The sequence below is a fragment of the Alexandromys fortis genome, unplaced genomic scaffold (assembly GCF_014885135.2).
Source record: "Alexandromys fortis isolate MF-2015 unplaced genomic scaffold, M_Fortis_MF-2015_v1.1 scaffold_21, whole genome shotgun sequence".
In the NCBI taxonomy this organism is placed as follows: domain Eukaryota; kingdom Metazoa; phylum Chordata; class Mammalia; order Rodentia; family Cricetidae; genus Alexandromys; species Alexandromys fortis.
In genome coordinates, this window is record NW_026067905.1 from 13626393 (window position 1) to 13644446 (window position 18054).

Sequence of the window (18054 nt, forward strand, 5' to 3'; positions counted from 1 at the left end):
GCGGCGGCGAGAGGAAGGGCACAGCCGGGCTGGGGCTGGGGAATGGTGGTGGGAGGCTGAGCCGCAGGTGTGACGGCGGCCCGGGGTCGCGGCGGTTCGGCGCCACCCTCTCTCATTTCCCCCTGACCTCCGGTCCCCACCGCGGAAGATTACCCCCTAGCTAAGGTTAGGTGCTTCTCGCCGCTCATCTCTCGCCAAGGAATCGTGCTCTTGCAAGATAAGCCCCTCGAGCGATTGCCTTCAGGCCACCGAGCCCGTCGGCTTACTCCCACTTGCCCACTGTTGACAAAGGCTTTGTAACAGGATTGAAACTTGGTGAAATGTGTTTCGCCTAATGCAGTGGTTATAGTTTCCAAATGCATTGAACTAATAGTTCTGTTTTGATAAGGAGACGGTGTCTAGTCTTTGTACTGATTGCACGAACTATATATACAGAGGAACGTCATCTTTGGATTTTCACTCTTCTCAGGTTTTGGAATGGAGGGAAGAGGAAGGAGGCAAGAGGATCTTTTCAAATTTCAGATTTTCTGCTAAGTTTTTTGTTAGGGAGAAGAATCAGTGTAATGTAAATACTGTACCTTACTTGTGTGTTACAGGAGTCAATGTTCCTCCCTTCCTCTCAGTTTCTTCTTCCACAGAGGCTATTTAATAGATAGTGTAAGGAACCTTGAGTCAATATTGGGAACAGTAAAGACAGGGAAATCCACTCACTTATTTAGAAGGTAGAGTACCTGAAGGGTTTTGAGCTTGCAGTAGGTTATTCTCAGAAGCTAGTAGCTCATCTCCTGGATAGAGAAAGACAGCTGGGTCTCTAACCTCCAGGAATTCACATCTATGGTATGAGCAGGAACAAAGAGTATAAAATCAATAGGAGCGCGTGCACACACACACACACACACACACTGCCTAGGTTTTATGAATTAAAATATTTTGGATCTCTTTTTAACTTTATATAAATTTAGTGATAGGGTGTTTAGGCAACAGCAGTAAGTTCATTTATTCATACAGCCAGTGTAATAATTGGAGACCGGGGGTGGGGGAAGGGTGTAGTTAGGTTAAACAGAACCTTGAAGATTGTAAAATAAGTTTACTTACAATATACTGTATTTAATGCTGGAGACGAATGGCTTATTATTGATAGTTTCTTGCAAGTTTGCTTGTAGGGTTCTTTAACCGCATTCTGTAAGAAAAGGCTCTAACAGTTCAGGCTGTAGAGTGTTGATTTAATGTTTGTAATAACATTCAGTCAGTTTTAAAACCTTGGCTAGCCTCCAGACGGTGGGTTTCATTGGAAGGAGGGCCTGGCTTTTCCTCCTGCGGCCAGCACTTTCAGCACCACTGTCAGTTCTTCAGAGACTGGGGCCGGAGCATGCCGAAGCACATCTATTATTATACAGTATGGAACGCTTGATTTCTGCTCAGAGTAACAGTGGTCGGATGTATCCTAGGATTTGTTTGAAGTATTTCAACATTTGACTATTTTATAGAATTAACTTGGACTATCTTGGCCTGGAAGGGGAAGCATATGGTTTAGTTTAAAAATGCAATTAACCCTTGATTTGTAATGTCAGCTTTGTGGCTGGAGTAACCACAGTGACTCTGGGACTCCTCAATTTACGTAGTCTATTTGGTTACTATTATTTCTAAATGGTTACTCTAGATTGGCCACTGAGGGACAGAATTCCTATGCCTTAGAGTGACTGCGTTTTCTTTCTCAGACCAATTATAATTTACTTTTAGAAAAATTCATTTATTGTGGATAATTGAAATTTGATTCTACAGAGAGATTCCTAGTATGCAACTCCTATTCTTGGTAGACTCATTGTTCTATAGGCAAGGTGAAAAATAAGGGGCTTTTTCTTTGTAAGTTGGATCCATTTGCATGATAGTGTAGTCTTTGTGCTGTGTATTATTTCTAAAGATTTGGTGCTGCTCCTTTAAACATAGCATAGAGGTATGAGTAAGAATTGCTAAGGTCTGGGAATGTTAATGACTTTAAAATGCCAGGAAAGAGACTGTTTCAAAAAATAGTCAGGGGAAAAAGGTATCTATAATAAAAAGTTAGCTTTTGCTAAGCATTTGCTTAATTTTTTGTAATATGTGTTTTCATGTAGTTGAAAATAATGCTGACCAAAACAGTTGGCAGAACAGACACTTGGATTTGTTTTTCAAGCTCCAGTGATGAAATTTGATGCATTTCCCTTAATTCAAGCTTAGGTTGCCTTCTAGTGCCCCAGACCAACAGAAACTGTTCAGTTTCTTTGTTTATGTCAGTTTATTAATTATTACTTGAGTTAGGTGGAGCCTTAGATGGAAACTGAACATTTTGCTTGCATTATAATTCTATATAATATTTAATTATATATAATAGTATAGATACATGTGGCATGGTAGGTGCTAGTTCTTGTGTATGTTAGCTGTGAGGCCCTGGAGAAAATGTTTTCCTTTAAGGCCCATTTTACTTCCTAAGTGTTTGGTTTAACTTTTAATTTCCTGAATTACTAAAATTATTGATAGTATTACGTCAACATCCTGAAAATTATTAGTCTTTAAAAAATTGTGGCATTCATAGTCAGAATAAACACAAAAGAATAGAGAAACATATACAGGACTTCTAGTTGATGCTTTATGAACAGTTTTACCAAGAATAAATACAAATGAGCAGAGACTATCTTTGTTCCTGATAATATGAGTACAAATCTCAGGGTAGAAAATGGAACATCAGTAAATGTTGGCACAATCCTTTGAAAAACTTTAGAATCAATGTTGTATCTGTAATAGGTTAATTGAAACTAACTCAGACCAATTTCATCCAGATAGACTAGTGTGATCAGATAGTATTTTGCAGAATATTAACAAAAGAGGCTAGTATATTTGATGCCTTTGATTGTTGACATGATCTTTTTTCTCTCTCTCTTTAGGGTCCTGTGTTTTGGTGTCTCAGGAACCAAGAATGACTTTTTAAATGTATACTGTAGTAAGCATAAGCATAAAACAGTGAGCTCTCCAAAGTTGAGGAATTAAAAGGAATTTTAAAGATTATCTACTTCCTTGCTTTTTCAGGCAAAGAAACTCAGGTCTAGAAAGGTTAAGCCATTTGGATTCATATAAATGTGTGGACACACACACATCTGATTTGTTTCTTGAGCACTGTATGTTTCAGTATTGGGAACCAGGTCACATTAGCTGTGTGACCCTATGAAATCACTTCCTCCTTTTGGGGTTTCAGGTTGTTTATCTGTATGTGGTGTTGGAGAACTGAACTTTGATGATTTCTAAGTAAGCCTTTTATAATCCAAGCACCCATTCAATTATAAATTTCTGTGTTTTTTTTGGTTTAATTATGTTTATGAAGAGAATTTAAGGAACTATTTTTAAATCCTAATATAAAATTAATGTTTTAAAAATATCTTTTCAAAAAACTTAATGAAAAGCCAGACATAGTGATGTTTGCCTTAAATTCCAGCACTTGGAAGTCAGAGGCAGAAAGATCTTTGTGAGTTGAGGCCAGCATGGTCTACATGGTGAGTTCCAGGACAGCCAGAGCTACATAGTGAGACCCTGTCTTCAAAACAAAACAAAAACAAAAATCCTCCATATAAATAAATATGCCCAAAAATTAATAAATTAAAAAATTTTAATTGAGATTTTGTTGTGACTTGAAAATTCAGTGAAATCTTTTGTGTCCATTGCTGGGGATTGAACCCAGGGCTTTGGGCATGCTAAGCAAGTCACTCCACCACTGAACTACATTTCCAGCAGGAGACTTTTATTTTCCTTAAACAGAAAGCAATGTGATGAACTGATTTTATGTTGCATGATCTGGAAAACGTACTGCATAAACTGCACTTCCCCATTGTCAGGTGGAAGGAAGCCTTGCTGTGATGTTGTTTTGATTTTCACTTATAAAGCCCTCCTGTGGGAAAGCTTGTGTTGCAGCTTCCGTGTCTCAGGGGTATTATGTTGATTAGTTAGGGTTCACTTGCCTTGCCGGAACTTGTTTGAAATTTTCAGTTTGGCCACCCGATGGGGCACAATGACGGGACTTCTGCAAATAAAGTACAGTGTAGTATATTTTAAATAATGCTTATGAATGATTGTTAGTGAGATGTCTGACATTTACAAATATGATTTAAATGAGTGAATAAAAGTAGAGCAGGAAGCTATAACTGTTCTTTATTGTCTCTGTAAAGTATATTAGGGTGAGTATCCTGGTAAGATTATACTTGTCTATCCATCTCTGAGGCTGATTTTGGATCAGCTTTTGGGTGAAGGCCCAGATCATAAGAACCTAAGAATCTTATTTGACCTGGGGTGACCATGGAAAACTAGTCCTGGCTTCAGTCCTCATTTGGAAAACATTTGAGAGACCGAGTTATACTTGCTGGGGATTTCAGGTACTTTTGACTTTTAGTCCCTAAAGCAACGTACCCCAAACTCTATGGAGTGAGACAAGATAGTGTTAAAACCATTAGTTTTGTCAATTTTATGCATACAAGAAGGAAGAAGTAACATTTCCAAATGTTAGTAAATGGATTGGTGTAGCACTCTGCCAAGCAGGCTTCCCACAAATGTTTTAAAATTCTGAGGGAGTCAGGGTTTTCAGTGATTTGCTCACTTCTTTGTTTGTTGTCAGGGGGTAGCAGTTAGTACAATTTGCCTAGGTAAATGAATGCTGTGTAAGTTTAGCTCAGTCAACCTTCAAAGTCAGTAAAACTTAAAGGGACCCAACAGGAGGTGCTGTGAGGTAATGCCAATGTGTAAGCATAGCAAACAGCATGGCAGTGACAACTGACTTATCTAGAAATAGCCCCTAGCCAGACTCCAGGTAAAGTAGCAATACTTTGTTAGATCTGACAAAAAGTTCACCAAAGTGTTTCACAGTTGTTAAGATAACCTTTTGAAGTCAGTGTTTATATCCTCTGACATCCACAATTAACTTATATCTCATGTGTGCCTTGATAGTCTGGTATCCATCAAAATTAAGTTCAAAATTAAAGCAGTCCTGATCCTTACACTAGCCCTTTGAAATACTGAGATAAATTATTAAATCAAAAATACTCAGGTAGGAAAGGTTTTTTTTTTTTTTTAAAGTCTTATTATTGAAGGAGGTCTATACTAGTATAAAGAACTTAGATCAGGAATAAGGAGCTAAGTAATTCCTAAGGTACGCTTTGTCATTAAATAGTGAACACTTCTGTGCGCACTTCTGTGTCCAGGTATGCACACACTTATGTGCATTTGTGTTTAGAAGCCAGAGGTTGGCATCAGGTATCTTCTATTGCTCTCCATCTTATCTATTTTTGAGGTGGTCTCAAAATATGGCTCTAGCTGGTCTAGAACTCACAGAGATCCACCTGCCCCACTTTTGTTTATTTAAACAGCCTCTCTACAGGACCTTGGAATGTACACTGGAACTCTCTGTGTAGAATAGGCTGGCCTCAAACTCAGAGGGATCTGCCTGCACCGAGTGCTGGGATTAAAGGCACGTGCCACCACACCCAGCTCCTCCTTAGTTTTTGAAGACAGATCTCTCACTGAACCTGGACCTTGTTGATTTGGCTAGACTGGATGGTCAGAAAGCCTCAAGGATCCACCTGCTTTCATTGCCCCTGTTTAGGTGTTACAGATGAATTTCGCCATACCAGGATTTTACATGGAGGATGAGGATCCAAACTCAGGTTTTCATGATTGTGCAGTGAACTGTGTATCCACCAAGCCAGGTCCCCGGGCCTCAGCCCCAACAGTTGGTCTTTTTAAGATAGAAAGGTGGGATGCAGTCACAGAGGAAAGTGGGGAAGTCTCAGTCTCTATTCCACTCTTCCACTTAATCTCTCCATATTCCCTTTCCCTTGGTCTTTCCTTCCTCCTCTTCCCCCTTTCCAGAAAAGTAAGCCTGGCTGGATGACCTTGAATTTCTGATCCCTTTGCTTCTGCCTCTATTGCTGAGATTGGTAGGCGTGAGCTACCATTCCCAGTTTAGGCCTTACTGGAGAAAGAACCCAAGAGTTTTCACTAGTGCTAGGCAAGCAGTCTTATCAACTGAGCTGTCTCTCTAGCTCCAGAAAGTGTGCTTTGTGGGTTGCTTTTTTTTTTTTTTTTTTAATGCCTTAGAGCAATGGCTCTCAAGCTTTTTGAATCCTAGGACACTATGAAACTCTTAAAATTATAAAGGATGTCAATGTCTATTGATATGCTATATTAGAAACTAAAAACTGAGGAATGTTTAGTATGCAATATACAAGCACATCTGTTACTAACCACTAGGGGTATGATCTTACATTTCATACAGCTTCTAAAACTACTTTGTGTACCTGTGGGAGAAGGAAAAAAAAAAAAAAACAAGACAAATGAGTGGTAGGTTTATGAAGTTTTTTTTGTTTGTTTGTTTATTTTTTTAATATAGGGTCTCACTATGTAGCCCCGGTGACCTCAAACTCACAGAGATTCTCCTGCCTATGCTTCAGGAGTGTCTCCCTAGTGCAGGGATTAAAGGCATGTGTCATCATGACCAGCTCAACAGTGCCCTCTGTGAGCACAGGACTTATTTCAGAAAGTTAGGAGATGGCTTGAATAAGAATGTTCTATTTTTATAAAGCATGGGAGAGGATAAGGGATTCTGTAGGGTGAGGATTTCCTGGTGCCTGCTACACAGTGAAGGGCCATAGAGAAAAGAAATTTGGCTTCCCTGGATTTCACCTGCTAAGTCAATAAAGCTGGAATTGAAATTAAGTCTCATACTGTGGAGCTCTTGCTTCTGTGAGGGAGTGTAAATAGCCGCAGTGGTGGTAGTGGTGGTGATCACAGCAGCAGCCAGGATTTGTTTATTTATTTGAGGGCTTATGTCACACCTTGTGATAAACACTTTAGAAAACATTTCTCTTAAAAGCAGGCTGTGTGTGTAGGTTGTTAGTGCTGTCTCAGGAGGGGGAGGTTGGGCTTCTAAATAACTATACTGCTGCTCCTAGTTACAGGAGCACAGATCAGACAGTGAGAGGCCTCTTGAGTACCACTGACCTGTTTCTGTATCACCTATTCTAGTGAAGTGATGACTGGTCTTTTCTGTCAGTAGGGTTTGGATGCAGCGGAGTCCTTAGTAGGACAGAATTCACCTCTGTTAATTTATAAACAGCTAATACGATGAGCATAAGAAGAAGGGAATGAGTTGTGGTAAAAAGAGGAATGTGAAAGTGGATATTGCTGTTGATTGCCTCAGTTGTGGCAGTTAGCTTTAAGGTTTATGTCAAGGTTACATGTTCCTGTAAGGAACAGTTTGGTTCCAGTTTTGTCCAAGTGAGAATGGAATCAGAGAGATTAAATGATGAAGGTCATTTGGCTTGGTCAGTGGCTGAGCTAACTGTTATCCTGATTTATTTTATTGGCTTTGTGTGTTAACACAGAGAACCTAAAGTCAGACTGTAGGTTCAAATCAAGGCTCACCGGCTTACTAGCTTAGTGACTGCAAGCAAGTCACTTGTCATTTATTTTTTTCTTAATAAATGTGTGTGTGTGTGTGTGTGGTGAGTGCACACTTGCGGAGCTCAGAGGACAACTGTTAGGAGTCGGTTGCCTCTTTCTACCCTGGGTCCTGAGAATGAAGCTTGTCATCAGGCTTGCATGGTAAGTGCTTTTACCTGCTGAGCCATTTCCCCAGCCCACATCACTTGACATGTTTGTGCTTTGCTTTCCTTTTGTGTAAATTAGCAATGATGATAGTAAAATTCTTGTAGGACTATTACAAAAATCGTCATTTCCAAAATTCATTTCTTCAATTGACATTTCCAAAGTCATTGAGACAGTCTCACTATGTAATGCAGGCAGACCTTGACATATTAGGTAAGCACTCTACTACTGAACTATAACTGCAGTTTGAACTTTTGATACTTTGGTCTCAGCCTATTGAGAAAATGCTGGGATTGCAGATGTATGCAACATGCCTAGCTGTTGAGGATTAAATAAGTCAAACCACAAAAAGTTCTTAGAACAATGCCTGGCATATAGTAAGATGAATATATTAAGAAGTTCTTTTCAAAGAGTTCAAAGATAATGTGTAGTGCTTGGTTAGTCAGGTTTATATTAGGGAGATGGAACCTCAAGCTTTATCTGTCAGATGTCATATGTAGGTTTTTCTAGAAAATGTCTGTGTTCATTTGAGCTCATATTTCAGATGTCTATAGTATTTGTTCTAATGAATTGTTCTTAGCTTTTTTAGTATACACTAAGGAAGACAGTCATCAATGATAATATAGTTGTATAATAAATTAGTTGTGATGGTCATTTTGTAAATTCGTTTGTTGACTAGCTCGTGTCAAGATATTTTTTTTTTTTAACTGAGATGAAAATCACACGTGCATTCTTAGATGTATCCAAGTGGCTTAAGTGAGCTTCTAGTGGTTGCCTAACTTTAGTTCTTCACAATTTTATAGTAAAAACAATATTTTGTCCTAAAAAGTTAGCTTTGGAATTGAAAAAAAAAACTCAATACCTTTGTTTTTGAATGGATAAATTGAGGGCATACAGGTCACACACTGCATGGGATCAGCCTTACAGCTGGCTGCTTAGGTTTAGCACAGCCGTATTGTAATGGATTATTAAAAATTGCTGCGGATCCCCGAGTAGCTGCAGTGGCAGAAACCCTGCAAGTCCCTAAGTGATGGCAGGCAGCAGGCCATTTGGTAGCAGGCAGGGGGCAGCAGTCCCTAGAGCAGCCAGTCCCAGGCTGGGACAGGCACACGAGACCATGCAGCAGGTCTCCAAAGGTGGCTGGTCCCGGTGACAAACCATGTGGTGGCAGTGGGTGAGAGACAGACGGATAGGCATACCATGCAGAGTGAGGTTGGATATTTATTTAGTGGTTATGGAAGGGAGGGGAGAAGAGGAGAGAGAGAGAGAGAGAGAGAGAGAGAGAGAGAGAGAGAGAGGAGACAAGGGAGAGATGAAAAAGAGAGAGACTAAGGCTGCAAGCAGGAAGGAAGACCTGCCTGCCTCTGTGGGTGGGGGAGGGAGTGGGCATGGCTTGTCTCTTAAAGAGACAGAACCATCATTACACATATAAATATTGCATTTTGTTGTTGTTTTGCCTTAAAATTTGAAGGATGAATATTCTTCGGATTAATAGATGTTCTGTGCAAATACATTTATCTGAATCTAATCTATTAGATCACATTAACAACCTAAACTGTTTTTTCTGTATGCTAATTAAAAGACTCAGTAAATGATAAGACTCAGGTTTTAATGATGCTGTTATTTCCTTACCTACATAAAATTAACCATTGCCCCTATTTATAAGGTATGATCACAAGTAGAAAGCCATTTGAATTAGGAGATAGGATTGAGGAAATATAATAAGGCTTGAGGGGTCAGGTAGAAATTAAAGGAAGACTCAGGAAGGTTAAGAAACGAATAGCCTATTCCTCTGTAACATACCTCTGCTTGTTTTGTAGCATAGGTTACGTGAAGACTATATTTCCTAACTCCTATAGCTCAAGTTGACAAGCCAAAGTCAGGACAATGTGCATAGAGCAGTGGTTCTCAACCTGAGGTTTGCAACCCCCTATCTCCAAAAATGATTTACATTACAATTCATAACAGCAAAATTGCAGTTATGAGGTAGGAACAAAATAATTTTATGGTTGGGGGTCACCAGGGTTGTAACATTAGGAAGGTAGAGAAGCACTGGTCTAGAGGATATTAGAGCATGTATTAAATATATTCATTATTCACGAGTGCCTCCCTTCTTTTTAAAACAACAGTAAAACAATAATGATAATAACCACAGCTAATGTTTATTGAGTGCTCTAGTGTGCACTTTAATCTTCACTATCCAAAGTATATTATTATTCTTGTTAGAAGAAACATTGAGTTTTAGGATGAGTAGGTTGTATAGCTGGAAAGTGCTTAGAGCTAGAAAGCAAAGGCAGGGTGTCAAATTTTAGAGACTAGGTTCCTAACATGATGACACACAGTTGAGATCATGTAGGGTGCTGCGGTAAAGTCAGTGAGCATGAGTTTTTACTTTTGAGTAATTTTTAAATTACGTGGTCTTCTAATTATACATACATACATACATATATGTGTATTATTACTCACACACACATATTGTTTATTACAAAAGAATGACCAATTGATTTTGCCCTAGAGAGCAAAGACATTTAAATTAGAAGGATCTACAGGGGTATTATTTCAGTAAGATACAAGCGACTGAATATAATTTTATCATACAGGTAAGAAGGAAAAGGACACTGTAGGCAGTGTAGGCAGAAAGAGTGAAGTTGAGCAATGGGAATATCCATGAGGAGAGGGCCCTTTGTCTCGGCCACCCGACTAGCTTACACCTAAAATAACCACACAGAAACTGTATTAATTAAAACACTGCTTGGCCATTAGCTCTAACTTCTTATTGGCTAACTCTTACATATTAGTTTAACCCATCTCCATTAATCTGTGTATCGCCAGTGACACAGTACGGAGATTCTAACCAGCATCCATCTCAGGCCATGGCTTCTCTCACTCTGCCCTTCTTCCAGTATTCAGTTCTGTTTTCTTCACCTACCTAAGTTCTGCCCTATCAACAAGGCCAAGGCAGTTTCTTTATTCATTAACCAATGAAAGCAACACACAAACAGAAGGAACTCCTACACCATATCCAGAGATACCTAACGGAGTTTGATTTTATTAGAGCATTGGACAGTCTATAGAGTGAACCTGGAAAGGATCTGGGAGGGATTGAAAAGCATAGCACACTGTGAAGATATGTTCCTGGGTATGAATTGTAAATATTTATTTACTTATTGACAGGATCTCAGTATGTAGCTCAGAACTGCCTCAGAGTTGCCATCCTCCTGCCTTAACCTCCTAAGTGCTGTGATTATAGGCATGTATTACCATTCTTTGTCCATAAAAGATTTAAAGAGATGACACAATGTGGTATGTGTCTGTTTGTAATTTGTATCTTACATGATTTTTAGAAAAATTATGATCAAAGACAGGAAAAACAGAGAGTATAATAAAAATTATGAAGACTTGAATCAGTGTTTTAATTGGTTTTATATACAGTTCACATTTTAAATTGGGATGTGTTAAAAATGCTATATCGTTTTTCTGTTTGACATAGTATTTCAGTCTTAGAAGTATATAAACCAATGATGTGTGTTGCTGTTAGTGGCTTTTTAGATTTGATGTTATAGTGTAACATTTACCAGATGCTTGCTGAATGTCCAGCCAGGTAGTAGATATTGTCCATCTAGTATCTAGCCCACCATCTGTCACATTTAGCTACTTATATATTTGTTGGATGAAGTTTCTCATGTGATCTTTACAACAGGCCTGTTGACATAGGTGTTTATCTTATTTTTGAAGAAAAATATCTCATACTCTAGTAGTTTTCCAAGGCTGCACAGTTTAGGATGAATTAAGATTATGAACTCAGTTTTGTCTTAGTACAGATTCTATTATTTTTAACTTTCGAGATTGCAATGTAATTATGTCATTTTCCCTTCTCTTTTCTCTCTTCAACCCCTTCCATATACCCCATTCCCTTGCTCTCATTCAAATTCAATTCTGTTATCACTGTGATATGTTTTCTGTGCAATGGTTCTGCTGAGTAGGAAAAAAGTTGAAGGGGAAGAATTGTTTTTTATTTGATACTTGGGAGTCTCAGGACATTTGCTACAGGAACTAATAAATGCTGCTGGAATTTGAATAAAAGGTGTCATTTGAGGTCAGTGCCTTGCTTGGGAACACCATTTTACTGGTTGCCAAGGAGTTTCACAGAATGTCTTTACTTTGAATTCACTGTGCCCCAAGTTCCAATCTGAATTGATCTTTTCAGTAACTCTAGATTGATGGGGCTTGGCCAATTGTATACAATTAAGTGGTTGGCTGAATATTGTAAGCTCACAAAGGAGTGATGTTTAAATACCCGTGTACCAAATTATTCATTACAATGAGAAATGTACTTAGCATCCATATTTTAGGCTAAAACAGGTTTTCCTTGTCATCATATTGTTTGTCTGTTTTCTCCACCAGCCTATTGAGAGGAGATAACTATGAGACTGGCTGAGCATGTGATTAGAAAGCTAGAGTTAATGATGCACTCATTTCATTCTACAAGGCCTTGGTCTTACACTGTTTGAATGGATCAAATTCCTTGTGTATATCTTTTTTACTGGAGTATGCTTGGATATGCTGCCATTGTTACTGTTTTGAGACATTCTTTCCCCTTTACTTTTAATGTTGACCTCCTTTGTTCTATTTTCTTTTTCTTTTAATTTTTATTTATTTATTAGAGATTTCTGATTCTTCCCCGCCACTGCCTCCCATTTCTATTTTCTTTTTCTTTTTAAGATAATGTTAATGCTGGGCTAAGAGATGACTTAGCAGTTAAAAGCACCTACTATTGGCCCAAAGACTATTTGAACCATATGGTAGAAGGAGAGAACCAACTCCCATGGGTTTTCCTCTGATTTCTGCACATGTGCTGCAAGACATGTATGCTTGCATTCACACAAGCATGAATTTTAAAGACTGTTTTAAAAAGACAATGCTAATATCTATACTGGTATATGAATGTTTTGTTCACAGGTTACCCCCCCCCCCCCCAGTACTAGGACTTGAACTCAGGGTCTTATGTATGCTATGCAGGCATTCTACCACTGAACTACATCTCTGACCTCTGCCTAGTTGGATTTTAAGAAAGCAATTTGAAGTTTGGCTTTATTATTTAATAGTGATTACCCTTTCTGAATCTTAGATTCTACCTGTGGAAGAGGCTTTCTTAGTCATTGTGATACTGTAGGTAAAACATCTGGTCTGTATATTATAGGCAGTAATAATATATTATTTATTACCAAGCCAGGGAGACAGTTGACTGTTAGAGGTTTTATCACTGGAAGGCATTATTGGTTTTAAGGAAAGCAGCATTGGCAATTATCTTGATAGGTAAACTGCAGTACAGTACTATGCAGTAGAACTTGCAGTGATAGAGGAAATGTTCTATATCTATATAGTCCAGTGTGTGGCCTTGATGGGTCCTTGAAATGTGGTTCATGAGACTGCAGAACTCAATATTTAATTTTAGCTAATTAAAATTTTAATAGCAACATGTGGCTAGTGGCTACTGCAGAGCTCTGAAACTTTTATTATTCATGGCCATGACAAGAACAGAGAATCCCAGTTTAGATTCCTTTTATTACTTTACACCTTTTTTCTGTCTCTGATTCTGGGTTTCCCAGCATCCAGGATGGCCAGTGTTCTAGGCTTGTCATTGGCAGTGGCTGTTCAGCAGCCTTGAATCAAGTTCTAATTTTTGAGTTGCTGGAGATTGTGTCTCAAAAATTGACCCAATAACTATTTGCTTTAGAGCCACACAGGCTGTGTGTAAAACCAGAAATTCAGTCTAGAGAGATGGTTCAGCCTTTAAAGATACCTTCTGCCAAGCCTGATTACCAGAGTTTGCTGCCTGGGACCCACACAGAGAGGAAAGAACTGACTTGTGAAAGTTGTTCTCTGACTGCCACTGGCACTGTGGCACTTGTGCACCCCCACTGCACCCCAGCCACCCACACAACACACAAATAAAAGCAACAGCCTCTATAAGCTGAATCAAACCAGCATGAGTTCTGAGCTCTTGATGATGGAAGTTACAAAATAATCCTACACTTGTTCAGAATTACATATAATAAACATTTATTTAGGGAAGACTTACAAATCACTGTCCTAAATCACAATCCTCCACACAAATGGAGAACAGGAACAGAGTCTAGCAGCTGGAAATGAGAGCTGAATACAAGAGAGAGTGCACACGTTTTGCAGCGCGTTTATAGTATAAGAGACCCTGCCCAAGTGGGCTTGTAACATAAAGGCTATTGGCTGAACGAGGCGAAGGTGCTCCCACAGCAAGCTATGACTCAGAAAGATGTAACTTTGTCTTTTCTTTTGTTCTGTCTCTTTCTTTCTGCTGCTGGCCAGAACTTAGGGACTTCTTCACACCCTCTTAAGCTCCCTCACCTCCATGTGACTGTGTGCCTCCATGTCAAGTGGCATGGTTTAAACCTTCTCTCCTCCATTTTCCTCCTCTGAGTAGCTGCTGAGACGTACAGCTTGTCTGCTGAAGGTATTTTTCCTTTAAACTCTAATAAAATTGCTCTTGAATGTCAAAAAAAGAATGTAATTTATAGACCTCAGTAGTGCAAGTATCTAGACCCCACTAATTCTGTGGAAAAGTAGAATTTCTGGAATTCAGACCACATATTCTGATTAAAAAAGAAAACAACTTTCTGTAAACCACTGAAATGATTCTTACTGTTTTCATAAGTGAAAAAACAGATTTACTTGTTATAATAGTGAGATTTATAAGTTTGTTATTTCAATGTATGTATGAGTAATTTTACAGTTAGCATCTTTACTGGGAGACTTAGTTTCTAATGTTGAACATGTACTGGGTTCATGAAAATTTTTTTGTGTTTCTCACAATTCCTATATGTATATAGGAAGAGTATATCTGCCTTGTTTGTGAAACTAACCTAGAATAGCATTTCTAGTGTAAAGTCAATGACCTCTATACTTTGATTAAAGAATTAAAGATGGATAACTACTTTAAAGCAAACCCACAGGAGGATTATTGATCTAAAATAAAATAGAAAGTGCTTGACTTTAGAGAACACTCTTGAGTGATATATGCAAATGAGCTCTGATGAGGCTATTATATAATTACCATCATATTCACATGCCATTGTTTAACTAATGAATATTGAAACAGAGAGACAATATCCTAGTTTTCCTTCTATTGTATTCTCTCTCTCTCTCTTTCTCTCTCTCTCGTGTGTGTATGTATGTATGTGTGTGTGTGTTTTGTGCTGTATGTGCACATGTGCCTGTGGGTGCTTCTACCTATTCATGCTCAGAGGCCAGAGGAGGCTATCAGTGTCCTACTCTATCACTCACCACTTTATTCCCTTGAGACACAGGGTCCCTCAGTGAACCTGGAGCAGTTCTGGCAGCATGTAAACACCAGGGACTTTCCTGTTTCTTCCCCCTACAGTTCTGAGATTACAGGTGTGTGTCATTACGTCCCGCTTTTTACATAGGTGCTGAGAATTTGAACTATGGTCTTTATGCTTGCCCGGCAAGCACTTTTACCCACTGATCCTGTTTCCAGTCCCCCTAGTAATGTTTTCTTAGCAGGCATGTTCTTAGTTATAAGGGTTGGAAGAAATCAGCTTGCGATCCTACCATTTGTGTATACACTTGATTTTCAGTCTGTGCTTGTTGCCTCTGTCCTCTGCTTGGTCTGCAGTCAATATCCTAATCCCTCCTCTTTCCTTCAGTTCAGTTTCTTGTCTAAATGATGTTAGTGTCTGGTGGGATATGTGTGGAAAGTATTGTGGTAAGCCAGGAGTAGACCTGTTCACTACTTTATTCAACCAATCCTGTATTTAGCCTTTATTTAACTTTGCCTTCTCAACCACATGATACTTCCAGTTCCTGGCCTCTTTTGGGTTTATAGACTTGAATTGGCTTGCTTCCTGTTAGGTTCCTACTCTGAAGGTATTTCAAGTTTTCTGTGTTGTGTGGTAAATCAGTTTACTCCTCTCCTGCTGTTTCGGGCAGACGTATTAAACCTGCTAGCTGCTATATCTCCTTCCCCATTTTTTTCCTTACAGCTTTATGCTTAAAAAAAATTACTACATTGTCATTAAGCTTTGAGAGGGAAGGGGGATAAATATATTGTCTTACTTAGGGTTTCTATTGCTCTGAAGAGACACCATGACCACGGCAACTCTTCTAAAGGATAACATTTAATTAGGGTGGCTTACAGTTTCAAAGGTTTAGTCCATTATCACCATGGTGGGCCATGGTAGCATGTAGGCAGACAGGGTGCTGGAGAAGGAGCTTGATATGCAGGTAACAGGAAGTGAACTATGTCACTGGACATAGCTTGAGCATAGGAGACCTCAAAGTCCTCTCCCCACAGTGACATACCTTCCAACAAAGGCATACCTACTCCAACAAAGCCACATTTCCTAATAGTGCCACTCCCTATGGGTTTATGGGGACCAATTACATTCAAACTACCATGTGTATGTAGTCAACATGTCATATTTCTGGAATATATACTCACTGTTAACTTAGAGTTACTCCATTACCTATATTAGTGCTGTTACTTGGAATGTCTAGGAGAACTATTTAAAACATACTTTCAGGGCTGAGAATCATAACTGGTAGAGTATATGTCTAACAATAGAACTCTGGGTTTAGTCCCCAGTACACTACTCCCTAAATTGAGATGATGGTACCTTTCAGGATTTATGTTAAAAGTGTTTTCGTTTATTGTTAGTTAGCAATTTGCTTCAAATTAATATGAAGACTTCCAGTTGATTTGTTTGACAGCATATAATACAGTGTATTGAAGGGAAAAATGAACAAAGAATTGCTCATTGGATTTGTTGACAACTGGAAATGTGAGAGTGTTTGCCTAACATGGGCAAGGACCTGGGTTCAGTCTCCAGCTCCAAAACCAGAAGGAACCAGGGAGTGGGGGCAGGCAGAGAGAAAGAAGAAGTTAATCTGATTTCACATGGAAACTTTAACCTTCTATTAAAATGACTAAATGTCAGTGAAATTTATTTATTTATTTATTTATTTATTTATTTATTTATTTATTTATTTATTTATTTATTTATTTATTATGTATACAATATTCTGTCTGCAGGCCAGAAGAGGGCACCAGACCTCATTACAGATGGTTGTGAGCCACCATGTGGTTGCTGGGATTTGAACTCAGGATCTTTGGAAGAACAGGCAATGCTCTTAACCACTGAGCCATCTCTCCAGCCCCTCATGTAGTTCTTATGTGATTCTGGTTAGGGGTTTTTTGTTTGTTTGTTTGGTTGGTTGGTTATTTTTGTTTGTTTGTTTTCAAGACAGAGTTTCTCTGTAGCTTTGGACCTGTCCTGGAACTAACTCTTGTAGACCAGGCTGGTCTTGAACTCAGAAATCAGCCTGCGTCTGAGTGTTGTGCGCCACCACTGCCCAGCTCAGGTTAGTTCTTGTTAGTGCATTGTTATAAAAGGGCCAAACCAGGCCTTGTCTTGCTCTTTGGCTTCCTGCTTCATCATGTGCTGTTACGTGTGCTATGACATGATACCATCTGCCATGTTTTGAAGTAGTCAGTGTCTTCACTTTGTGCCTGTCTGGCTTTGCATCTCCACAGGTTAGTAAACTCATAAAAATGAAAGTTGTAGCCCCACACATTTCCTAAACCAACAGCGAGAGTGGCACTACTGCATTTAAGTGTCTTCAGCATTGAAATGCATCTTACACCTGCCTCAGTTGTTATTGATGCTTTTCTTTCTGAAGAATATGAAAAATAACCGTGCATTCCTGACGAGAGTTTGATGAAGTAGTGTTTTTTTAAAAATATCTCTCGAAATGTGAGCCATGAAGTAGTCTGAGATCTGTAGATTAAAAAGAGAATTTATAGGCATGTAGGCATTGTAAAATTTAGTTCCCTTTGAGTTTACTTTTATTTTTAATTTTAGTCTTTTCATCCTATATAATGACAGGCGTGTACTAAGAAGAGTAGCTAGCAGTGTTACATTGTGGTGGCTTTTATATTTGACCAAAAATCCAAAATGTTTTGCTAAATTGAATAGTCATAGTATATATTTAGGAAGTCTAGAAAGCAAAACCTTGAAAACATTTTCTCTGTCTAGTGAATGAAAGTGATTGGAATTTTGTATAAAAAATAATGAAGTTTGGAATAACTGAGGTGGGACTTTGCAATTTGATATCTCATAAAACTGCAACTGCTTTAAAATAAAAGTAACAATCAGCTAACACTTAAAATTAAGTGATGAGTCTGTATAGTTTCTAGATGTATTTTAACATGCACTTTGTTAGATACTGTGACTCACAGACCTTGAAGTGACATTGTGCCACAGGAATATATGAATGAGCCAGGTAGACTTCAGTGCTAGAAGACTGCATCATATCATCAGAATAAGATCCTTAGATAAAGACGTGTTTTAGTCTTCTGTCAGACCTGTTTTAGCG

The 18054-nt window shown here is 38.7% G+C and overlaps 1 protein-coding gene across 1 annotated transcript in view; it reads left to right on the plus strand.

The window, feature by feature from the left end:
• Positions 1 to 18054, plus strand: part of Xpr1 (xenotropic and polytropic retrovirus receptor 1) — a 144506-nt gene that overhangs the window by 459 nt on the left and 125993 nt on the right. The gene's annotated exons all lie outside the window — the stretch shown is intronic.